This window comes from Artemia franciscana, chromosome 3 (assembly GCF_032884065.1).
Source record: "Artemia franciscana chromosome 3, ASM3288406v1, whole genome shotgun sequence".
Taxonomy (NCBI): domain Eukaryota; kingdom Metazoa; phylum Arthropoda; class Branchiopoda; order Anostraca; family Artemiidae; genus Artemia; species Artemia franciscana.
The window spans coordinates 2987467-3013480 of record NC_088865.1 but is presented as its reverse complement, the minus strand read 5'-3'; the positions used below and the strand labels follow the sequence as shown (position 1 = coordinate 3013480).

Below are 26014 nucleotides of genomic sequence, written 5' to 3'. Positions count from 1 at the left end.
AATTATAAGAATAATATAGATAGTGATGATAGTGGAGGAAAAGAGTGACCAATTGGAGTCGATTGCCGCGATAGTGTTAAGCTAGAATATGGTCATTTAATCCTAATCCCAAGTTTTGTGGCGACCTGAAAAAATGTAGCACCTGTATAACGCATCATAAGAAGAAGAGGAAGAAACGCTGCGTATACTAAGGGGTGATACATCAAATTCCACTTTTCACTTTGATTGCATTAAAATCGGCTATATAAATTTCAGGGGTCAGCAGAAAAAAGGAGATTACTTTCCTATACTTTCGTCTTATATAGTGTGCTTCAATTCTATTGGTTTATTTTAGTGACATAATATCTTAAGGCGGTCTTATGTATCATGCATCAAATACCAATGCTGAGCAGCAAATCTAGACTGAACAGGAGCGTGAAATTTCTAGGGAGACAAATAACTCAATCTTTTTAAAACGTGATTGGTCCTTTTGTAAGAAATAAAAACCAGTAAAAGTTACGAAAATTGTAATGAGTCGCAACATTTTTGACATAAAGACTCTGTTTCTCTGTCAGGTCAGTACTTCAGTGTAAGAATCCCAAAGTAGTAAATTTCGTGACTAATATCAGGTCACATTTTAGTCAAACTTGCGGAAAAGAAAAATTACCCAGGACTAATGTATATTGTGCGCAAACTGTTGCGTAACTTGTGCGCGATCCGGAAAGTTGAGCTATGTTAAACTTTAAAGCACAATCCATAAGATTCACCAATCACAATGAGCATTCAAGGATTAAAATTCTTGTGGAATTGAAAATATGGAACCTTGGAATAGAAATTTTCGTAATTGTATTGTGAGTCTGACAAAAAAAAGTATTGGTAGCAAATAGTTGGGAATAAATTAGTTTTCGCTTTTCAGACCAATATCTCCCCATTTTAATTTTTATTTTCTATTCTGTAGTAGAAATGAGGCATTAAAATTCAGGAAACCACATATCCACAAATCTCGGCTTTTACTGATAAACGTATGCGACTATGGTGGTCCTTGGGCATATGGTTTCTGAGGTTGCGACTAAAAGGATTTAACCATGTTTTTATTTAGACCAGTACAATGAGATGAAACAGTTATGTGTCGATAATTACGATATCTATTTGGTAAATATTTGGTCTATTTGGCGGTAAAAAAAAAAAAAAAAAATGAAAAGTCAAAGTACTTCAACAACTATTCATATGCCAGCGCCCAGACCAGTGGCGTCAATTTGAAAAAATTTAGATGGAGGCAAAAATGTATTTCTCTAAATAGGGGAAGGGGATTTGTTGTTCCCAGACTTGAATTTATTTTATGCAGAAATTTATTTACTAGATACTAATGCTATAATTTATCATCGACAAAAATATCAAATTGTAGCTGTGCTGGGCTTTCAGTGTTCGGAAATGGCCAAATACGGATTAGGTTCGGTTTTGTACTTAACACAACTTTTTGAAAAAAAAAATTATAAAATGAATATTTTATAAATCGGTACTGTTCCAACTAATGGCAGTAAGTACCTTTTTTGGGAATTAGAACGTCATTTTAATCTTCGATTTATATTGTAGTCCCACTTTTCCATTAAAAGCACAGATATTTTTTATTTGATTCCAAAATTTAATTTCATTTATTTAATTTAATTCTTCTGCAAAAAGAAAGAAAAAGATAAATTGAAAAAAAAATTACACTTGCGAAATAAGGAACAGTACAGAAGAAAGCCCAATACGAGACAAGCCAAAAGAAATACCAACAAATCAAATGAGAATTCTAAACCATAGGTGCCTGTATTTTTTTTTTCACACCGTTTGGAAATTACAATTTCTGGATTGGTTGTACTGTATTTGTTAATCAATCCTGAGTTCCAAGATGCATATTTTAACCTTGAATCATACATTGTTCATGCCCCACCTTTTTTGTGCAGTCTTTTAATATATATCCTTTCCCTTGACAGTTGAAAAGTCTCCTGACGTCCTTGAATACAATCTCTCAACTGGTGGCCTTCTCCTTGACAGGTGTAGCATCTCATGCGCCCGCGTATTTGGAAACTCCATGGATCCATGACCTTCATCATACCACAATTATAGCATGCAGAGCCACTGCCAACACCATCACTCCTCTTTCCATGGCCGCCACGTCTTCTATCACCTCCATGAGCACGTGATGATCCTCTCATTCTACCACAAGTTGAAAAACCAGTATTATTCCTGTGAAAGAAGACAACTTGTCGAGCTATCTTCAACAAATACTTTTATATCATCATAAAGACACAGCGGAAATGGTGGTTTTCACTCGGAAAAGACAAAACTTAAAATATCCTACAAATTTAGTGCCGGGCGATATTAGATGTCGATATATTATACCAAATATCGATATAGAAACGTAAATATCGATATCGAAAACGATATTATTTTTGTCTTTTCTGGTATCTACTACCTACCGGTGAACCCTATTAAGGATAAAGGATAAAGATCCTCCAGAGCCATTGCTGGCGCATAGGGCGTCGAATCGACGTTTCAGTTGCTGGGTGTTTTTTACAGGGACAAGTAGCTTGTCGCCCAACCTTGCTGCGGCGGGGATCGAACCTTGGGCCCCATATTCCCAAAGAAAAACATCAATCCACTGTGCTACAACAGTACAACCCTATTACTGGTCCTGAATTTCTATCTTCAATCAATTCAAATTTGGAAGAAGAATAGTCTTGGCTCCGTTCTTCCCATACTCATCTTTATGATTATAAGCAGACATCAAAAGAAATGTACCTCATATCTCGCATCCTTTCTACTTGCCTATATATCGTCATAAAGATACAGAGCGGCAATGCTGATTTTCACTCAATTTGTGAAAACCAGGGCTCAGTTTCACTCACGTGATGATCCAGACTTAACACTTTCGTCAGAATAAATAAATAAAATAAAAGAATGGAAAATGGCCCAAAGCTGATGATGGATTGGGAGTGAAATTTCCTTGGACTTAAGATTTTGTGTAATTAGAGCTTGACAGCAGAAAAGATGAATAGGCCTGCGTTGGATGCCAAAAACAAGACTGAATTTACAGTGTCTCACAACTTGGGGCAACCCAGTACACAAGATGTGAAAAAAAGCGTTCAAGACTCCTTACAAGAAATGCTGATGCTCTTGTGTTACAACAATGCAGCTTTGCAGCAAGTCTACTTCTGTATCATGCACCAAAGGTGTTCATATTATTGGTACCATCTTATATTATTGGGAACGGTTCCCATGTAATACTCATGTTATTGTGTTCATTAGTTTAAAACCTATCCATTCACTTCCCTGGTGTGGCCGGTTATTCGGTTTGGGACAAGGATCAGAGGTGTGACACTGTAAGCTCAGCCAGAGTCGACCCAGCTCTAAATGGGTATCTGGAGAAATCTGGGTAAAGTAAGCTGGAAGGGTGTGCGAAAGCACAGGGCGCTGGCCCTCGACCCCCCCCCCCCCCCCCAATGCATTTTCTGACTGAAGGGCCACGAAACTGAGATTACCACCGCCAGTTTGGACCTTGAGGGTCTAGTGCCGGCCTGCCTACTTTTTTCCATCCATTCACTTGAATACTAATTAGACTATGGATTTACCCTTAATAGCAATTAGACTAATTAGATACTAATTAGACTTTATCTTCGAGAATGACTAAACTTGCTTAAAAATCGGAAAGATTTCCTATTTTCACAAATGTTCATGCCCTTCCAAAGTGGTTTCAATTTTTTACTAAACGCGAAGCAAATTCCAAAAATATAATTCAGTAAATTGATAAAAGCTGAACCGGAAGATGATAGAAAACTTGGTCTTTTATGTTGAAGCATGAAAACCGCAAGATTACAGTAAAATAATATACCAAAAATTCACACAGGAAAAATAACTTTAAATGCTAGTTTTTACAACATTTTAAAATCTAAAGCTGCTCTCTAAAAAGCTTCAATCTAAAAAAATTTCAACTTTAATCTCTAGAAAAAAAACATACTGTTCCTCCTTGGGCATTTGTAGCAACAAGAGAATCCATAAATGCTTCGTGGGAATTTATTTAACCGGCGCGTTCCTTTCCTCGTTTGTCCTGTGGCACTGGGCCACAGTCGAAGGGTGCATAATACAGATGTCCAACTGAGAAATTTTTTTTGTAGCCGGTAATCTAGGGGCTTGTGCTCATTTGTCTTCATTTTCTTCTAGGAATATTTTTATGAATGTTACAAGCTTATTCAAAAGATTTGATCATAAGAAAAAAAAATTCAAGAGAACTAAATGTGACTTAATTGTTTGCCTCATCTGTGGAGGAACTGGTGAGAAAAGCCAATCTTGCGCTGGAAAGGCTAGAGGTCTTTACCTCATTAAGTCTACTGTGCGTAAATGAGCGCAAGACATTTTTAATGACGTTCTGCAGAGTTGGTACACCGCTAGATGTGCATGGATTCGTAACTTTATGTGGTAAACCAATTCAGCAAGTTGATCATCTCCGCTATCTTGGTTATTATCTGGATTGCCACCTGTCATGGAGATGTCACACTGACGCTATTTCATCAAAAATCGCCCATACTTCGGCGTTTCGTTGGTTTATCCATATACCTCCTACAACTGCCTCCTATGAAGCAGCAACTTCTTATCCAAGTATAGAAGAGAGCAAATTCTACAAAATAAAGCTATTAGAACAATAGGTAGACATGTCCCGGATGTGCATGACACCTGTGCTTGCTTTACGTCGAAGAAGCTCCTTAATGTTGGTCAGATAAGAGATTACCAGGGTGCTGTATTTGTGTTTCAGTGTATGAATGGCCTAGCCCCGGATGTCTTTAAGAGTTATTACCAAACGAATAGTGATCTGCATAATTATGGAACAAGGCACAGTAGTGATATAGTTGTGCATTTACGTCATGGTATCCCGTCTTCACTCTCAATGAAACACCTGGGTCCAAGTGTATGGAATGGACTACCAATGAGCATTAGGGCGGCGGAACACGTACTTCAGTTTAAAAGGAAATTAAAAGATTATTTTTGGGGGGATAAATGTTGAACTTTTTATGGTGGCAGGGTGATTAGGGGAAGAAGGGAAGGTTCGGGAGGTAAGGATGGGGCTAGGGAGGTAAGGGTGGGCTAGGAAGGTAAGGGTGGGCAGGGGGGTAAGGTAAGGTTGGGAGGAATAAAAAGGGGAGGGAGAGTATGTGTATTAATGACTAGGAGAGATTGGATTTGTTATTATAGGTAAGTAAATATGTGGACTTCCGCGCGAATACAAACCCTCATAGGTTTTCCCCAGCGCGAAAGTGTTGTATTTTATTTATTTATTTGTGAATGTCGAAATAAACCTTGAACTTATTCGTAAAATTTCATGTGGTTCCTTATTAGTTTCAGCCCTATGATCATTTAATACGTGAATATTTGCCAAACATGGCAAAACAGTTGTCTTGGAAGACAGTTTTACTATGTTTGGCAATTTTCGCCTGCTAAAATAATCTATTTTAAATTAAACTCACTGTTTTTCTGTTTTGTATAGGCATAGCTACAAACGAGGCTTCTTCTTTTTGTGGTCTTTAATGACGAATTACCATCCGCTGTAGAAGAATTCCTTGATTTCTATTTCCTAAAATAAAAAAATAAATAATCCCTTCTATGAAAACATGCATGGTAAATAGAAATGCTATAATATATACCACACTAGGAACACAGCCATGAGGCTCATTAGCATTAGGAGTATTCACTTTCTCACAGTACAAAAACACATTTTTTTTAAATGTTTGTAGCCACACCAATTTCCTAAATTACAAGATAAACATTAAAGTAATATAAAAGTATTAGTCTCAGCGTTAAATCTCAGAAGAGAGAGTTCCTAGAATTCAGTGCCATTAAGTAAATCATCACTTATGTTTTAGTTGAACAAATTCTAGACTAGTCTTCACAGGTAATTTATTGAAGTACTTACCTATAACCTCTGGTCAAAATATTATAAGCGCACATCAGCTTATACTTTAAAATATCACAATGAGTATACATGTGAGTTACAGCAAACTAATTTCTTTAAAATACACCCTGGATAAAAAGGTCTTGGTAAGATTATGTTTGCCTGTAGCCCTTCCCAACCTTGTTTACGTATTGCCTTTGTCGGACGATTTAACCAAAACTGGTAGATCTAAAGTTTGGTCTATTTTTTGCAATTACTTATACTTCACATTTTGGATACCTACTTCACAAGAGAAACACTTAAGTTATGGTTTTGCACAGCATGGTAGACCAAATCAAAATGTTACCATTTTCTCAATCTATAACTACAAAACGAGCAATTAAAAATTTGTGGGCATTTTTACCTGTTCATGTATTGTATAAGTGCAAGTGTTGTAATTACTGTTTTATTTGTGTTGTTTTCTGTTTTATTTGTGTTTTTTCTTCTTTTTCCCTTATTTTGTACTCTACAATTCTTCCATCTTTGTCTGAGCGAACACCAATAAATTATTATTATTATCATTAAAACCCCAATTTGGTCTTTGCAGCTTATAATAACAAAGTGAATTGAATACTTTCATGAATTTAAGTTGTGAATTTAATACTATTTTTATTAGAGACAAAGGGAAAACTAATCAAAATTCACTATTCTAAGTTATAATTTTAGGAGAAAGACCCAAACTATCTAATCTCTAGCCTTCACAGCCACCACTACATACTGCTTCACAACTACAACTTTTTAATGTCTGTTGTCACACAAGCTCTGTAGTAAGATAGATATATTATGGGCTCAGTTGTGACGACAGGCTACAGTGGCATCAATTAGAGGATGCCCTTCCCCCTAGATTTCGAAAAAATATATTTTTTTTTTGTCTTTTCATTGAAAATGACATTTTCAATTTCATTGAAAATCTTCTCGAATTGACGCAACTGTAGGGATGTGTCTAGTACTAGGTTTTGAGTATTATAAATTCACTCTCGAGGCTGAACAACCAGACTAAAAAAAAATTCCATCGAAAATTTCAAAAGATACTTTAAATGTATTTACTTCTAGACCTCCTTGTTGGTGTCCATCTGTATTATTTTGATAAGCACAGGTGCTTAGACCTATTCATGAAAAGAATATCAAAGCTCTCCAAGACTGATACAAATTTGTATTCAATAGTTATAATTTTGGGATTCTAGCCCCCCCCCCCCAATTCTTTGAGTATATATAACTACTTTGCAGTGTAAATTACTGTAACAAATTACCTTGGTCCTTTCAGCCCCAGCCAATGGGGATTATTTCTAGTCCCACTTAGTGGAGGTATGCTTTCAAAAACACATGTAGATTGCTTTAGCATTTCTTTTTTTTCAAATTCTGAAAGAAAAAATAAGTGTACACAAAAAGCAAAAAAGCAAAAGTTGGTGACTTTTGGCAGATATGCCAGGAAGATGAAAATTTCCCCTAAAATTGAAGCAACTGTTATTGAGTTGTTTTTAAGTTTTGTTTACATCAATCCACACAGCAAAAGTTCTTTGTTTTTACTTTTCAATTTTATGTTGCCACTAAGACAGAAAACTTGAAAATCACAGACAGAAATTTCCTAAATTAGTATTTTCTCATAAAAAGATAATTTGTGCAAAAATCAAAAACATAAATTAAAAAGAGTAAAAATCACCTGATATTTACACATCATTCACCACAGCTATACATGGCAACTTGGATGCAATCCTTCCATCCCAAAATGCATAATTTGTTTAATAGCAACATCTCAAACGAATGTCAATATGTACTGGTTACTGAAAACTATTCATATAAAAAACATAAAATTCCATAGAAGAAGAGTGGTAAATGCTGATTCACTTTTATATTTTGACCACCCTCGCCAAAAGAATAAATGTATGTGTACCTCCCTGTGCTGCCCTTCAGACTTCAATATTCTGTATCACTTCCCTGTCACTTCATCACTTCAGACTCTAACGAATGTCAATATGTACTGGTTACTGAAAACTATTCATATAAAAAACATAAAATTCCATAGAAGAAGAGTGGTAAATGCTGATTCACTTTTACATTTTGACCACCCTCGCCAAAAGAATAAATGCATGTGTACCTCCCTGTGCTGCCCTTGAGACTTCAATATTCTGTATCACTTCCCTGTCAACGGTCAGGTGAAAATGCAAAAAAAAATAAATTGTTGTAAGGCTGGTGCTCAGACTTCAGACAATAAATGCCTTAATGAGTCCTTATGGGACGAAGTCCTTAAACCTTAAACAGGTTTAAGCCTATCAAGTTCTCAAAGAGATTGTGGCAAAATTCAGATACCAGAAAGAGAAGCAGCATTATATTAGAAGATCAACAACCATTAATTGCCGTTAAAATGGACTTTAAATGATAGGTTTTCAAGGTCATTACTGTACTGCTAGACATATGCAGAGCAATATAACTGATACATGCTGCTATAGATATTTTTTGTAGATTACTTTCATCACAATCATTCCCTGGGCCGCATCATCCTCTTATTCGAATAATTCGACGTTTTTCTTTTATAGTTTTGTTGTATGAAATGTTTATTTAATTTTATTCTTTCCATTGCGCTACTCCGTATCTCTTGTCCTTTAGATCATGCCAAGGACAACCCTAAAGCCCACCTCCCCCAACTTTTCCAGAAAAATTTGGAAACAGGGGTAAATAGTTCAACATTCTCTTGATACAAGAAAGATAAAATAGAGCAAAATAAAAAAGAAGTTAGAGTAAAAAAAAACTTGGTTAGTAAGAACTTCAGCCCTGTAATAATTTTTCTATTGATCCAGTGTTTGACAACACTTCAGAACAATAATTATTATTCTTTAAAATAATTCCACTCTTTTATACAAGCCAACTTTTTCAAATTCATCAGGGAAAAGACAAAACTTAAAATGTCCTACAAATTTAGTGTTGGGCGATATTGGATATCGATATATTACACCAAATATCGATATCGAAACGCAAAATATCGATATCGAAAACGACATTATTTTGTTTTTTCTTGGTATCTACATGAGAACGTCCAGCAGAAAAAAAAATCCGTCCAGCAGAAAATTATTTTGCAAATCACCGAGGAGAAGAATAATTTATTCAATATACTGATTCATATATGCTTATATAAAGCATGCACAGCTGAATCCATAAGATAACATAGCACGTTCTCAAACTACGTTTAGTGAGGGCAGGCTGTCAAATTTTGCTGAGAATCTTCAAAAGGCTTGGCTAGATAAAATACCTTTTAGGCTTATAGGCCTTGTTTGGATCTCACTAGTCATGATTGCCACATACCTCAATCTGCGTTTCTAGAAATTGTATATTGCCCCTGACGATTTTCAAGTTGAGAGTAAAATAGCTAGAGACATGGATTAGGCCTTCCTGGAATTTATATCAGTAGATGCAAGTGCCATGACAGTCATTGTGACGAAGCCACCAAAGAATCTAGCAAGTTTGTTGGTATCACATGACAAAGTTTCAATAATCAATGCAAGGCAAGCTTTATCAACAGCTGGATCTGTCACGGATCTCTAGATTTTCAGCAGGGAATCTTTAGTTCCAAGAAAACTGATCCGCTCAAATCGTGGAAGTCTTGTAATATGGGTATCACAAATACCTATACGAAGTTGTCATTAAATTAATGTCAATGCCCGTCAACGATGTCTTTCTGGGAATGGATTTCAAGCCTTATTAGCTAATCAAATAGTTCGTGGTAAAAAATTGTAACTAAGGAGCAACTCGGCCAAATAGCAACCGAAACTCTAAAATATAGAATTTCTATAACAATAGATGCATCAAATGAATTGACTTTTTGTGCCAACTCTAGATATGTAGATTTTCTCAGGTTTCATATGCGCAACAACAGCTACGAGCCTGACAAAATTTGTCTGATTTTTGAGAAAGGGCGGGAACGCCCCAAAACAGTCAATTAATCTTAATGAAATCACACCATCAGTTGTGGTATATCAGAGAACTATACTGTAAGGGTTTCTGGCTTCCATTTGCAACAATGTAGATTTTTGTAATTTTGCCAGAAAAAAGATCACGAATGCGTTTTTTTTTGTCAGGGTGATTGTATTGTAACAATGTTCACATAAGATTGGGAGACGGCTTGCTCGAACGGAAATTACAGTTCTAGTTCCCCACTAAGTGACTAAAATGATTGAGGTTTGGTTGTCAAATAAATACTGTATGCATAGGTGTCATTTGGGGGGGGGGTGCAAGGGGAGCAGTTTCACCAAAAAAATTGGAAAAGAAATATAGTTTATTGAGTAACTTTACAACTGTTGCTCGTTTTAAATTTCAACTTCATTCTTTATTCCCAGCATATTTTTTTATATTTAATCCGTGTTTATTTTTAATATAAAAAACGTGAAAAACAGGAGTTCATTGCAGTCAATCATCATCAATCATTTAATTAATACTAAAACACTATTACAACCGTAAAAAAGTTACTTGGCCCAAGAAGGTTTGCTTGTTAGGGGCCACATGTTAGACTTCATAACATGTTCTGCATTCACATTTATGCTAATATAGCACCTTTGAAACTTCCAGTTCCGCACCAGAGACGCCAGAACTTTATCATCAAGAAAATAGGTAAGCCTAATTAATGGCAAAATTGCAAAAATATTCTACACTTCCTGTTTTCCAACATTTGTTCAGGTCATTTTTTTTCCTAATATATAAGGTTCTTATCAACTTATCAGTTAAAGATTAGGTGGTTTTTGTCTTAAAACGCTTGAGAGTGGCTTCAACTACACCCTCTAAATCTGCAAATACAATAGAAATGTAATCACTGAAAAATAAGAATTGAGATTTTAACTTTTGCTTCAAAGATTTAATAAAAACTCCAATTTAATCAAAGCTTCAAACTCTCTAATTTATAATTAAAATGCTTAATAAGTATTAATAATGTTCTATTCTTTACATCTTGGATTCATATACCATGCTGACTTCACATTATTTTCTATATGAAAATAACGTGATAGTTCCAAAAACAGAAATTTGCAAAAATGTTCTAAGGATTACAACTAAAATTAGTCACATTTCATGCAAAGTCAGCACTACTTGTAAAACATTTGTGTCTGTATCAGCGTGTACCACAAAATGTCTATTGCAAGCAGAATAAAGTGAATTCAAACAATATATAAGTATATATTTTTCTCACATTTAAAAATCTTGTATGTGCATATAAGTCATGTCAGACTATACTCTTTTCCATTGTTGTCAGTTTTAGCATGCTGTACTAGGAGAACACATACCTTTGGGAACACATACCAGGGTATGTGGGCCACAGCCTGAGTCACAAAAGAAAACATTTTTGTGTACGGTAAAATTTTCTAAGCAACAATACAAAGAGGAAGGTAATTTTCGAACTCTAGGTGTCAATTTTTCCCAACTGATTGGTATCCATGGCAAGTTTTAATTAATTCAAGATTTCTGCTGTAATGTAGTCAAAGATTTATTCAGATTTTATTTAGTTTTTCATTGGATGCCAGTGATGAAAATCAAATCTGATTAATTGCAATGCACTTTATTGAGCAGAGATTTTGTTTTGTTTTCAAAATATTTAGGAGTTTCTAATTTTTGAAGATGTATTATATCCTTTTCCTTCACTTACAAATGTAATTAGGAAATGGACGTTTAGAGATTAACCTTACATTACCTTAAATCACAGCTTGGAGTGAAATAAGGACTTTTGATCCTGTTGAGTTACTCCTTGTGATGACAGTTGCATCCGTAGTTGATTAGATTCTGGTGCATCCCAATCAAATCTCCACGGTTTGTCACTCCACTCAGCATCCAAAAGGCGATTAAAGTTCATTGTGCAAGGTTTCACTTAAAGATTGTTAAGTCTGTAGGTCATCAAATGTTAGTGCCCTCTAGAGGAAAATGAAACAGAGATGGATGCTTCAAAATATCTTCTCACAATGTTTTACTGTAATTGTTGTAAATCTTTTCAATATTGAGCTTAAAATACTGCCAATTACATTTATAAATAAAGCAGGGTTAATTTTTTTATAGGATCATTATCAGACAGCTGAGAAGTAACTAAGCCATTCGAAAAATCACCCAATCCCCCATCTAAATCAAATCATCACTTCCTGTGCAAGTTCATCTCTGAAATTTCCAGATTCAGAAATTTGAAAGACCTATGTTTGGTTCTTGGCTTGCTTGGATTTGGCTCTAGGCTAGGATTTGGGGTCTGGAGATCTCAGTGGGTAAAGTCAAAGTTTTAAAGCATATCGTTTTACCAATGCTAAATGTCATACTAGAGCAAAATTAAGGGTAAGTATTCAGTGGTTCCCCTATCCATAAAAAATACTACCAAGTTCTGGAAACTATTTAAACACATCCTAAAATACTTACTTACATCTTTCCTAAATGCACCTTGCTTCACTTACCCCCCCCCCCCGCCAATGCACAAATATTTAGCCCAAATCTATATACTCATTGTATTTTCAATAGCACAACTTTTTTCTTCTTATTAATTTAAAAGTAAACAAGCAGCAGGAAGCAAGTTTTGCTACTTATAATGTAATGAGTAGGCCTACATATAATTTTGGCCTTAGGTTTGTTCATTAGGAGAGAGAGGGTATGTAATTGAACCATATGATCTTTTATAAAGAAATTCAGCTGAATCCTCTTTGACATCCTTGCCTCAAACCCATAATCTTTGCATAATGTATGATGTTTCACCAAAAGTAGCTTTTGTAGTTTATGGATTTTGACTGGAAAATCACTTTTCTCAATATCATATACATGTTTTTTTCATTTATTTATAAGAGCACCAAGTATAGTGAAAAAGTGGTTTGTCTCCCCTTAGAACTAGTGCTGTATTTATGTGAAGACTGTTTCAAAAGGACTGCTGATAATAAAAATAAAAATAAAATAAAATTATAAAGACAAAATTTCTTCAAAATTTCTTTAATTATAAAAAAAAAAAATTCCAAAATAAAAATTTCTTAAAGACACTGTAGTCAGTTACAAAATTTGGTAGCAATTGATTGAAAAGCAGGCTAAATCTTAAACAATTTTCAAATTTCTAATTGACTGAGCCCCCTCAAAAAATTTGATCAGCCACTCCTTCCACATAAAGTGCTTCTGGGAAAAAATAAATGAAGAAATAGTAATACTTTGAACCCCTATGGGACTGTACTATAAGCAATGCTATACAATTGACACTGACTTAAACAGATGAGTAAAACTTTCAATTTCCCTTCCAATGAAGATTTAGAAGTATCCAGAGAATTATCATGGGGGGACTCTCCACAGAGGATATTTTCTGCAGGGGAGGGTAATCATCAGCTCCCACGGGAACAACAGCATGAACACAAGATTTCTCTGGGATGTGAAAATAAAAAATAAAAATGAGGATATTGATTCTGCCTTGGCTCTCCACACAGTTGAAAATACTGATCATTTAGTTCTTTTTGATGTGGCAATTTTATTATCTGAAGCAAATGGCTTCCCCCATTCTTGTAGGAATGCAATTGAAATTAAAAAATCCATAAATAAAGACCTTTCTTTTAATGAAGATACAGGAGATATATAGGAATTCAAATAATAGTTTTCTTCAATTTAAATTAAGATCGGACCATATTTTTAACGAAAATTAGGTCAGTAAACAAGCTAAGTCAATCACTAAGCAGATAATTTTTGCCCAATCTAATTGGTAAATAATCTTTCATTTATTCTGTCTTGATTTATTTGATTCAGTCTTTCTTCTGCACTGTTAAGAGTTACTTCAAAAGGTTAGTTTTCCTACTTTTTTTTATCACTTAAGACAGCTGGGCAGAAGTCTCTGACAAAATATCTGTTTCTGCCATTTTTGCTTCTTTCCTCTCCACTGGCTGACATTACCCTCGTTTTTCTTGGCTATTTAATAATATTAGTTTTGTTCTTATTTGTCATACGTTAATCCTGCCTGTGGCAAGCACAAATCCAGATCATTAATTTGAGAATGGCAGCAGTGTCAAAAGGGGAAAGTGGAATACCCCCCCCATCTACAATTTTGTTTAAAGTAATCAAGGCTGGGTTTAATATCAATTCAATTCAATTTATTTATAACCCATCTACAAAAAGAGGGCGAAACGCCCTTAAGATGGAGTAATAAGAGAAAAAAAAAAGGTACAAATCAACACAATCAAACAATTAAATAAGTAATGCTGACCTTGGGTGAGACACTATCGACATAGAAGAACGAAAATCATGAAGCCTTTTATCAATAATAGATGTAGGAGAAACTAGGCGGAATTTGTTCACTAAGTAACTATTTCTAGTCCAAGGAGGGTAACTGAGAAGGAATTTAGCATAACGAAAATATACTCTACGAACAGATAGTTTCTGAGGTTCACTAAAAAATTGCCAAACCGGACAAAGGGAAAGGTGATGAGGTACAACTAGGCTATTATAAATTTTCGCAAGATTTAATTTATCAATATGTTTAATATTAGATGCAATTGAAGCATAAGCAATTCTCAGTTTTTTCTTCAAAAGTTCAAGGGATAAATTCACAGTTTCTTTCATATTTTTTCCAATAGGCATTCCAAGGTAAACTAATTTTTGAGAAAGGGGGACATGAACATTAGCTAAAGATAAAAAAATAGGGCCATTTGTCTCTTTAAAATTGAAAGCTACAACAGCAGTTTTATCAACATTGAAAGAAAGCCCAATATTTTTATATTCATTATAAAGCTGATTAAACGCGTTTTCACATCCACTAAAAGTACGGCTTAGATTCAAAACGTCATCTGCAAAAGTTATCAAAGACAAGTTAAATCCACGGTGAATACAACTAAAATTAACAGAATTTTTGGCATGTAAAACAGAGTTATTAGATAAAGAAGGTGAGGTAAGGCCACCTTGACGGACTCCTTTCAAAATATTAAAAAGGGAAGATCCCCCCTTTAACTTCGCCTTAAGGTGATGGTACATATACAGAAGGCACTTCACTATACAAAAATTTACCCCTCTTTTATACGCTTCAAATAAAACTTGGGAAAAAATACAAGAGTCGAAAGCACGAGCAACATCTAAAGCACAAAGGATAATATGGGATCTACTTCTTTCTGCATCAGCAAGAACATTCATTAAAGCAAAAAGGGCATGCTCCCGGCTAATACCTTTTTGGTAACCAAACTGGTGGGGTGGGACATAACATTTAGAAACAATTTCATCCAAAATAACTGACTCAAACAATTTAAAAATAGTACAAGAAACTGTTATAGGTCAGAACGAATCACACGAAGTAAAATCCTTTTTGCCTTTTTTCGGGATAGGGGTTATTTGACCAACTGTAAATTGATAAGGAACAACTCCGTTTTCAATAGACATTTGAAAAAGTAGAGATAAATGATTAAAAAGAAGAGCACTTGCATAATCAAAATGTCTGGCAGTAATTCCATCAACTCCCGCAGAATTTCTTTTCTTTAGTTTTTGACAATAAAACGATACATCACTTGGCTTAATAATAAATGTCGAGGGTTTGTGTTTCTTCAGACAAGCACTTAATTCTTTTTCAAATTTTGACTCAAGAGCAGGATCGGGAGAAGAAAACTCATGCTTATAATAATTTATCCACTCAGGCTCAGGAATATTATTTGCACTAATGTGTTCACAAGGGCGTTCAAATTTTTTCCAGAGCTTCGAAGGGTTCTCTGCAATTTTATGAGCGTTTTTCTCAATAAGATCAACCTTATGTTTTCTTAACACTTTAGCAAAAAAAACGTTTAGAACGTAGCCGCAGACCATTTATAGTCCCAGACTTAGGCCTGCCGCAATCCCTCCAAATATTCAACCAAATTTTAGAAGACTCGCACGCAGAAATAAGGGAAGGGTTTTTTGACCAACCCTGAACTTGAGAGCCTTTCCTAATACGCTTGCACGGGACAGCTGAAGCTTCAGCACACTTTAATGCATGGTTAATTTCAGCTAGATAGGTGGTAAGTCCGATGGCTATTTCTTTTTCACTAAGGCCAGAGCGCGTGCACAACAAATGAAAGGGCACCTTTATTTTATTTAATATTCTGTCACATTCAAAACAAAACATCTCGCGGTTAACTTCTTTCCAGTCTTTTATATAAAACCACTTTTTATCTGGCTGTTTAGGGGCATGAAATGAAGCATTTATTTTCAACTTTATTGGAAGGTGATCCGAATAAAAGCCATCACAAATTACCTCGACAGTTTCACAGGGGAAAGATGCAATAAAATGATCAAGGTTAGAAGTCGCTGACAGGACACCAATAAACGTGAAAGTTTCTGTTTTGTCAGCAACTGAGTAGGAAGGGGGGAGGGAATTCAGAAGGAGTTGGGTTCTTGGCGATGAACTGTCTGTTAAGTCACAATTAAAGTCTCCTGCAATCAAAACTCGAGCATTTGGATGCTTTGAAACTCCCTTCACAAAACTCGCTAGCTTTTTGCAAGCATTTATGAATTTATTCTCTGATTGCGAAGAGCAGTAATTAGTTGGCAGGTAAACGTTTATACAGATTAGGTCCGAAAATTCGGCAGCAATGAAATGGTCATTCGACTCAAGGAGATTGACGGGAAATTGTGAAATAATAGCTAATTCGCCTGAAGGTCGGCCACGGCTCTTATTCATTTTCGCTGGGTGAAATAAGAGATAAGAATTCTGTGAAATGCTGAGTAAATTTTTCCTTTCATGAGACAAAAAATGTTCTTGCAGAAAAATTATTTCATTTGTACTTAAAAATTAAGAGAGGACTATGCCTTTGTCAACCACTTTGCCATTGATATTCCATGATAAGAGACTTAAGGCTCGAGCCATTATGCTGACTTAACTTTACTTAAAAGTCCTTGGGTGACTGGACATTTGAAGCTGTAACAGGGATGATCCTGTGATTTGCACAATGCACACTTCTTGGGCCTTTGACAAGGAGATGTTTTGGAGCATGGTCACTGCAGACTGCGCAAATAGCTTCATTTTTGCAGCTACTGGATATATGCCCGTAAGCTTGACACTTGAAACATCTTACAGGGAGGGAGAGATACTCAGCCACTTTGATCCTCTCATAATCTATGACTGGGGGATTTTTTATGGCATTCATAAGATCAACTTTGGTTTCAAATTTCAATCGAAACGAGTGGGTGTTGCCAATCTGTCTTGAACTGACACATTTAGGAATCAGTGCGCGAAGTTCATCGTCATTTATATTGCTGGGGACAAATCGAGCAATACCGAGGTGAGAGGGGCTCCTGATTGTTGCAGAAAGAGATTTATCACCGTTCTGAAAGACCCCGACAAGAGTTTCTGCATCAGCCTTGCTAGCTGTAACAACTCGCCAATTATCTTTTCTGGGCTGAACTTCGACAATTTTAGAGCACTCTCTGCCACACACTTTTTGCAAAAAGTCTTTCCTCAAATCAGACTTCGTGAGGTCAGAGGGCAAATTCTTGAGTACCACTGCATATGAGGGCTTTGTTTCAGTAACTGTAGGAACAATCGAGGGGGCGGGAGGGTCCTTATTCATGAAATTGTCTAGCTTATTACAAACTTCTGTAACTTTTCTGGTGATTACCGCAGCTATCTCACCAGGACAGATAGGGACTTCGTCAGGTTCAACTATCACAAAGACTGGCAGCTCAACGTTACGTTGCTCACAAAGTTCAAGTACCTTTAACATTTCGTTAATATTGTCTTCGGCACTTTTTTTAATTGACACTCTATTGGTGTAGTGAGCAGAAGACCACAGTATCTCCTTAGCCTTGATTATATCGTCCTTTGTAAAAAAACTCGCATGCTTTACGACTTATCTCGTCACTCTTATTTCCAGCTTTTCGAGCACGATTTAAAAAGTTCAAAATCGCATTCCAAACTAATTTCTCCGACATGGCTATTGCAGATAATATGTCATTGAAATATATTCAAGTTCTTAAGTCCTTGTACGAAAATCTCTTTGCTTAATAAATCACTAAGTCCCAAGGGAATTTGCACTCAAATACCAAAACTATCAATTAGCCAACAAATGAAAATAATCCAATTATGAATGATGTTTCAATAAATGTCTATAGGGAAATCAGACCAGCTTGAGCTCACTGTATTAATAGGTTATATCCAAAATAAGGTGTTTACCAAGCGAACTCTCAAATAAGACTGCATCAATGTAATGCAATGGGAAGTTAAAACTAAGTGTTTTAATAAGACCATTGAGGATCAACTGCATCATATTGCTAATTGCACAAGGAATTGGGAAACTTCATCAAGGTCAAGATTGTCACTAAATGTCAATTTCAGGTCACTAATCAGAGGCGACCTCAGTCAAAGAGAAGGTTACACAGTTGTTGTCTGCTGCATTTGGTGGTAAGATGAGTGGATAATCAAAGTTTTTGGACACCAACGTGAAAGGCTCCTCTAGAAATGTAACACAAGATATAGAAAACTACTCTCTCAAAATACAATGCTGAAGAGCACACCCATTGTTTTTGTTTGTGGATTAGGGGATTATTTGTAGTGTTGTACTGTTGGCAAAGATACTAGAAAGCAAAGAAAAAGGGCAAAGAATATGAAATAGCCTTGTCAGTTAGCTGAGAAAAAAGACAAGTTTTGTTGAGGCTGCAAAACTTACCCCAATTAAGGTAAAAAGCCAATCAAAAGATTGGCAGAAGATAAATAATGCATTTTAGATGCACTGAAAAAAAAACTCTTAAGTCAGTTTGATTTTTGTCCAAAATTTTTCTTTATGAGATTAGAAAAGAACTCAATGAGGGTTAAGGTATGATGTCAAGAAAAAAAAGACAAATGAGTGAAGGGGGGTGGTAAATGGTGCTCTTGTTGAGGTATGCCAGAAAGGATAGTTGGCCTTGTATTGCCAAGCAAAGGATTCCACATGTGAGAAAAAATAAGTTCCATGTCATGAGAGATGCAAACTATACTCACTTAACTACTGACACAGAATTGGCCAAAGAAATTGAGAAGCAAAATTTTTGATTCTCAATTGGTATAAGGCTACATATGCTTCTTAAATCCCTATACAATAGGCTGCAAAACCATTCACCATAAAGGAAGATACAAACTTGGCCCTTACAATAGGTGACAAGCCAGTATTTCTATCACAACAGTAAGCTATTCCAGTGTTACCAAATGAGGCAGACATAAGATTGTTGGCAGATGAACTAATTTTATTTTAGCTAATATTCATCATTTTAAAATTATAATTACCTATAGCATAATACACTTTACTGTTCTGATAACAAGAGACTGAAGTTGGACAGACAGCCTTTTAAACTGGGTAATACTAATACACCTATACACAAAAGAAAATTGTATCCAAACATGTTACTGGATTTTTGTGCTTTCATGCAGCAAAAGTTACATGCCCTCAAAAAATATGTAAGATACTGGTAAAATACATAAAATGCCAGTAAAATCAATAAATTATACATTACAAATCTGTTCCCAAAAAGACTGTTGATTATTATTTTCATTTAGTCTTAATAGTAAAATGGTATTTTGAAAACAAATTTGCATGAATTTGTAAAAAGAGCCTGAAACCCCTCAAGTTACACATCATGGAAAACAAAAAGTGCACCATTAGAATCACCATTGTTGAAAAACTGAAGTATGGAAACTCATACCTCTCACCTTGAACAACAAGGAAAATCACATTTTGACTTGGGTAGCAATGATGCATCCTCTTTTTTTATCTTTGCTGCTAGAAGGAAACTGAAACAACATAGAGTCTTTTTTAACATTTTATTTCTATATCTAATTAGTTTTTAACTAATAATTCAAATTTACATCAGCCTAAAAACCACAGTTAAGATAATAATTTACATGTTTGGTATTAAGGGCTAAAAAAGGAGCCTGCCATGTCCTAGGAACGCATTTTGAAGTACCTACCTCTTCTAATACTCCCTCTAGAGGAGAGAGACCTTCAAAAATCTTTCTGTTATGAAAGTTAAACCTTGAAAAATAGACCTTCTACTTTGATGAAGTACAAGAAAACTTTTTCCAGCTTCATAACCTTATTCATTTTTGGATTTGGTCTATTGTAAAATCTTTTTTATGAGGTTTCAAAGATCTACAAATATATTCCCTAAATTTAGAAAAATAAACCATTGATATGGCTCAAAATTCTACTCAAGTAGAAGGAAGTCCATTTTCAGAACTAAAACCAGAGCAGAAGAAACTGAGGCAAATATATGACTGTCCATATTTTTGACTTACCAATAAAGTGAACTTACCAATTAATACCTTGTTTTATGCTCTTTACAAATAAAATAATTGCTTTTCTTGCAAAATTCATATTTAAGTACTTTTTGAGCTCTTGAAAATGACAACTTTTCAATTAAAGTATGAGTTATTGGTTATTTTCTGACAAAATGATATTATGTTTTCTCAGTGCTGTTTTCTTGGTTGTTTTTCACAAAATAATACAAAATTTTTTTAGTGCCAAAATTATTTATAATAATTTTAGTTTAGATTAGGTCAAAAAGTGCTTAGATTTGAATTTGTGATAGAAGCAATTATTGTATTTGTTCACTTTATTGGTGGTCACTTCTATTGGACAGTCATATACTTACCAAAACTGATTACTGAAAATTAAGGTAAAATATTGTTTTGTCAAAGAAAATGGTAAAATTCTACTTTAGTGACTTTTGGCTATCTTAGAAAGAGGTTGGGTTTGGAAAATGAAACTTTCAGGAATGGGTCTAAAGGCTAAAGTATGTCATGGGAAGGTATTTTGAAAGTATCTACCTCTACTCCCTCTCCCTCTAGAGGGTCCTGACCTTTAAAAATATGTGTGTCATAAAAGTGAAACCTTGTAAAATAGATCTTCTGCTTGAATGAAGTACAACAAAATTGTTCTCAGCTTCACAACTTTGCTTAATCCCAATTTATAAGGTTTTACAGATATGCAAATACATTTTGTAAAATAAAAAAAAAGCTAAAATGTTGTTTTGTCAAAATTTCAATAGGTACCCTATAGACCTGTCAAGTGGGTAAATTTCAGGGCCCTTTAGAGGGGGAAGGAGTAGAGGTGGGTACTTCAAAATACCTTCCTGGGATATACTTTAGCCTGTAGGCCCATCCCCAAAAGTTTCATTTTCCCAACCTAACCCCTTTCCAAGATAGCCAAAAGTCACTAAAGTAGAATTTTACTTTAGTGACTAAAGTAGAAATTTCTAAGACTTAGAAATCAGAAGATGGTTAGCATGGAAGCTTGACAATACTTTCCCAGAGCATATTTTTCACCTTGGATTGGCTACTGAAATTTTTATTTTCCTCAGATAACCTTTTCCCAAAATAGAAGAAGAAGCTAAACCCGAATTTTAGATAAGCCTCAAGCCACTGTTCACTTTTACCAAAATTTCATTTTCAAAAAATAAAGGCAAGGAAATATTAACATCAAAAATAAGGTAAAACATTTTTTGTCAAAATTCAGACCTTGGAATCTTCTAAACCCTAAAAAAAAGAAAAGGTAACTACAGTGAGTTTGCAACAGCTTCCCAGGGCTCAAACATATTTGTGGCCTACGTTCATTCTGAAAGTTCTGTTTACCTGGCTCAAACACCTTTCAAGATGTGAAGAAGAATTGTTTGTAAACATTTTTCCTTTCCAACCCGCATGTGGTCAAAAATTCGAAAATTCTGCTACGCGTGATTCGTCACTGAAATCAGAACTGGTAATGTACGAAGTACAAAAAAAAAGAATATACTAACTCTTGGCCGTTCTCTCTTAAAGACCTGAGTATTTTCACACTTTTGCACATACTTTCCTTTTAAGTAAAATTTCGAAGAAATCATTGATGGTATTTGGTTTGATTTTTTTCTTTGACTCAGATTTCTTGCGCTTAAATGATTCTTAAGCCGACACCATTTGTTCTTTCAAAACGACGCTTATCGTTAAAAAAAAGAAAAAAAAAAAAAAAAAAAAAAAAAAAAAAAAAAAAAAATGTTCCTTGCTAATGTAATGATTCATTAAAAGTATTGTGGCATTTACCACAACCAGAAATTAGGAAATATTTCATTTTAAATCACTAAAAAGAAATTTTAAAGTTGATTACAAATATAATTTTTGGGACAATGCACTGGTGGAACAATTTTGTTCGTTAAGTTCTCAGGCTTTTAGGATATCGAAAAGCGATCTTGATATGAAACGATTTATTTTTAAAATTTTGCAAGCACCAGCAAATAGATTATTACAGAATGCGTTTTGATCCTTCCATTGATTTTTCTCCAATCCATCATGTAGATCTAAAATTTGTGTAGTGGTCATGTTTTTAATTTAAAGTTTGTTTTCAGTTTGTTTGGATTAAACACTGTGATTTTAGCTCATTGGTTCGATTTGTTAAACTTTAGGACAGGGAGCGAATGCCAATAAAAAAAAGTAACTTTACTTTGATTACCGTAGCCAGAGTTATTTAACCATCGATCATTGACGATAATGAAGAAGAAAAGAACACAACTAAGGATTAATTTGCGTGGCAGTGCAAGCCTAAAATATGATTAATAGTTAGTGACGATAAAGTAAGATTCGAAGATCTTCAAAAGAGAAAATAAAACATGTTCAGATTGGCATTAAATATAAAAATTTTTCAGCCAAAATAGTATAAAACCTTTATATTTGAAATTTCACCCTCCAATTAGAGAATCACCTTTCTGTGTTTATCGGTTATATAATAAACTCTATAGAATTCAATCGTTGATGATGCGAACATGACACAAGAAACTAGTCAAGCAACTTCTTTATAACACACAATTAGCTTCGGCTTGGTTGTAAAATAAATTGTAGCTATATCTTACTTAAGGTTAGGTCAGGTTAGATTTGGTTAGGATTATATCTTATTTAAATATTTAGTCGGTATTTTGGTTTGTTTAGGTCACAAATTTTATATATGCTATGCTTTACACCCCATCTTCCCTAATGTTCAAATATGTAACTCAGTTTTTTTTCTAAGCTGTTATATTTTCATCATATTTTGTTTTATTTCATTAGCATTAATTGAATTTCACTTCCCGAGTGTTTACTATATAACCGATAAATATACGCCTTTCTTCAGTTTGACAAAAATACTTTTTTTCTTCCTTGTGTTCATTCAATAGCTTATTTATGATTTCTCGGGCATACTCATATGAACAAATTTGTTTTTTTAAAAATATGGAAGAAACATACCAGTTTAATATTATTTGCTCATGAATTTGAAAATTGGTCATTTTATATATTAAAAAAAGTTTTGAATTTGATTTTATTCAATGATATACTAACAAACATTAAGCATGAGTGAGACAAGGAATAAAACATGCTTTTTAATGTCACAAATCAACCCTTAGTCGTTATAATTATGGTTATTATATTCATACTTAGTATATGATGACATTTATTTACTCTAAAAGCCTTTACGAGCCATGGCTAATATAATTTAACACTATACAAATCATAAGCGAATAAACACCCTTAACTCCAGATTAAATAATAAATAAATTACAGGAGATGGTCTCTATGTCTCATCCACATAACTACCCAACTTCTTAATCCCTGTGCTTTCCGTTTAGCCCTAAGTGGTTGGCCAAACATTGCCATCTATTGCTGGTCATATAATCAGAAGCAGTTCAGGGTCGACAAGGAAAGCATAACGTACGGACCAAAGACATGGGCGCTCTCAAAAGGATTTAGATGTGGCCATTAACCGAAAGCCAAATTAAAAATTCCAAAGATTCACTATTGTTTAACAAAAAACTTTTTTCTTCTATTCGGGTCTGAGGACTATTGTTCTCCAGTTCTTTTCCTATTTCATTGGAATCACAGCAGTAAGGCAGCGAGGTGCTATTTGGCTAAACCATTCTAAGTTTGGTGAAGATAGTTTTTTCGTCCCTAGGTATTCATCGAAAATTCCAAGCTCTGAACTTATTAAAAGGGTCTGATACACAAAGCTGTTGACTTATTAAAAGGGTCTGATACACAAAGCTGTTGACTACAGGTGTTAATCTGTGAAACTTGAAGTAGTTTACTAGCTAAGTTCACAATGCTGAGAGCAAATTACACTCAAATAGGCGGTGACCCTTACAGTGACACCTTGTTTCTTATTAGAACATGCTAACCAGAAATTTTGAAAACAACAAAAATAAGGACTTACTTATCTTATTCCCAAAAGTGTATTGCTTTAAAATCCCCATCCAGAGCCGTTACAAGGGAGGGGGCAACCGGGGCAGCAACTCCGAGACCGTGGCTAGCGGTTTGCCGTCTTTGATCAAACTTTTCACTTTGATTCGGGTTCATGGTTATGTTTGGGTCGGAAAGGGGCTGCTATATTAAATTTTCCATGAGCATCGCCAACCCTAGGATGGGCTCTTTATCCATCTCTTCCTCCTCAGTGGTGGTTTCAGAAGTGGGCAGGGGGTATCTAACCTCATCCCCCATTTTTTCTAACATTTGACATTGTTTTGTATTTTACACTATCGTGATATACCTTGTTCCCCCCTTCACAGATTATGAGGCCTAAAACCGATACTTAGGATAATCTTATTCCCTAAGCTACCCTATTAGGTAACTATTAGCTGTTTAACCAAGAACTTTACAAGGTTGTAGTCAGCAAGTCCTATCTAGCCCAGTCCCAACCATCAGTAATTTCAGCTGTCTAAAACGGTTTAAATCATATCCAAGTATCAAAAGTACTCTCCACGAAAGATAAAATTATTCTAATCTAAACATTGGTATAAGATTACGCACTGTTGTAGTAAGGGGGTAACAGAGGCATAATTTTCTATGAGGAAGGCGAGCAACTGTCCCCTTTAGAATTCAGTTCACCCCCAAGACCTCGGTTTGCCCCACCCATCTGAAATTTAGTTTCTACAAAAACTCGTTGCAAAACTAAAATTAGCCTGCATAATTTAAGCATCCAGAGAAACATGTCAGTTTTCTTCAGTAAATATTCGCCCTTATGGCACTATATGGCACATTTATCATTTTTCACTATCATTTTCACGTGATTTGGGAAAATTAGCTCCAATTTTGCCCCTCCCCCCAGGATTTTGACGAAACTACGCTACTGGAGGATACATTACGTCAAGGGACGATATATAATTAATTTTAGGGCTCCCCCATCGGTATTTGTGACCCTAGAATTACCGCAATGTTGGCCTTATGAGGGGGACAAGTGTCCCTTGTAACTACCCCTGGACCCGCCCCTCTGATTACGTCAAGTCACTTTGCATTGCCCTATCTCAATTCATAGATGGTTTTATCGAAATACTTCAAGTTCAGTTAAATTTTCATTTTCGTCAATTTTTTTAACGTATGCAAAAACGAGACATGGCAAAAACAGTTCAATTTATAGACAAGAGAAAATGTACTGCAAATATTTTAAAAAACATTTTCGACAGTATGCCGTGATCGTCTAGTGGTTAGGACCCCACGTTGTGGCCGTGGTAACCCAGGTTCGAATCCTGGTCACGGCAATTTTTACTAAGTTGTAATTACATTTTTAGGGAATTTTCTGCATAGGTGTTGCTATCTAAAGGACAGAAGTGAGCAAACCGCTCAATTTTGAGAAAATTTCATTGTACCTTTAAATCAATTAGTCAATTTTGGCAATTAGATCTGATTACCGCTGCCAACAACTCAGCGCAACTTGAGATAAACACACGTTTGAATAGTTTTTCCTGTCTTCTATTCCTCCACTCTATTTAGCGCTTTCTCCGTGAACATCCGAGTTTCCTTAAAGTATTTTTCTACAACCTCTTTCCATCCCACATGAAGGCAGCTAGATTCCCATTTAGCACAATTTTGACAAAATGTCATCTTTCATCCATAAAACCTGACCCAGGAATTTTATTCCTTCTACCATTCCAAACGTAGACAATAGGATCGGGCCGCTTATTTTATTTTCAATTAAATTATAATGCTTGAGAAATTTCTGGGTTGCCATAAAAAAATGGCTTCAATAAACTCGTACGAAAAAAATAAAAAAAATCCAGCTTTTTGGAAGAGCCATGGCTTTTTCAAAGCTTTTAGTGTGAATGGTTGAAAACAAAAAAAAAGCTAGAAATACTGACAAGAATTTGCATAGCAAGTGATAAATGAACATCGGATTCCTATTCTTT

General features: G+C 35.0%; 1 protein-coding gene and 1 non-coding gene across 4 annotated transcripts in view; one reads left to right on the top strand and one right to left on the bottom strand.

Annotated features, from left to right (window-relative positions):
• LOC136024752 (uncharacterized) overlaps window positions 1-21553 on the bottom strand; it is a 93300-nt gene extending 71747 nt beyond the window's left edge. For 2 of the 3 annotated variants that reach the window (XM_065700200.1, XM_065700197.1), the window contains exons 1-3: window positions 21474-21553; window positions 7195-7303; window positions 5481-5587 (exon numbers count right to left, since the gene is read on the bottom strand). The gene's annotated coding sequence lies outside the window, so the exon portion shown is untranslated. Of the gene's footprint in view, window positions 1-1912; window positions 2140-5480; window positions 5588-7194; window positions 7304-21473 lie in introns of those variants that run through there. The other variant, XM_065700199.1, reaches the window with a different exon arrangement.
• A 3744-nt stretch (window positions 21554-25297) lies between these two features.
• Trnah-gug (transfer RNA histidin (anticodon GUG)) lies at window positions 25298-25369 on the top strand. Its single transcript has one exon. It is a non-coding gene; the product is annotated as a tRNA-His (tRNA).
• Window positions 25370-26014: the final 645 nt, after the last annotated feature.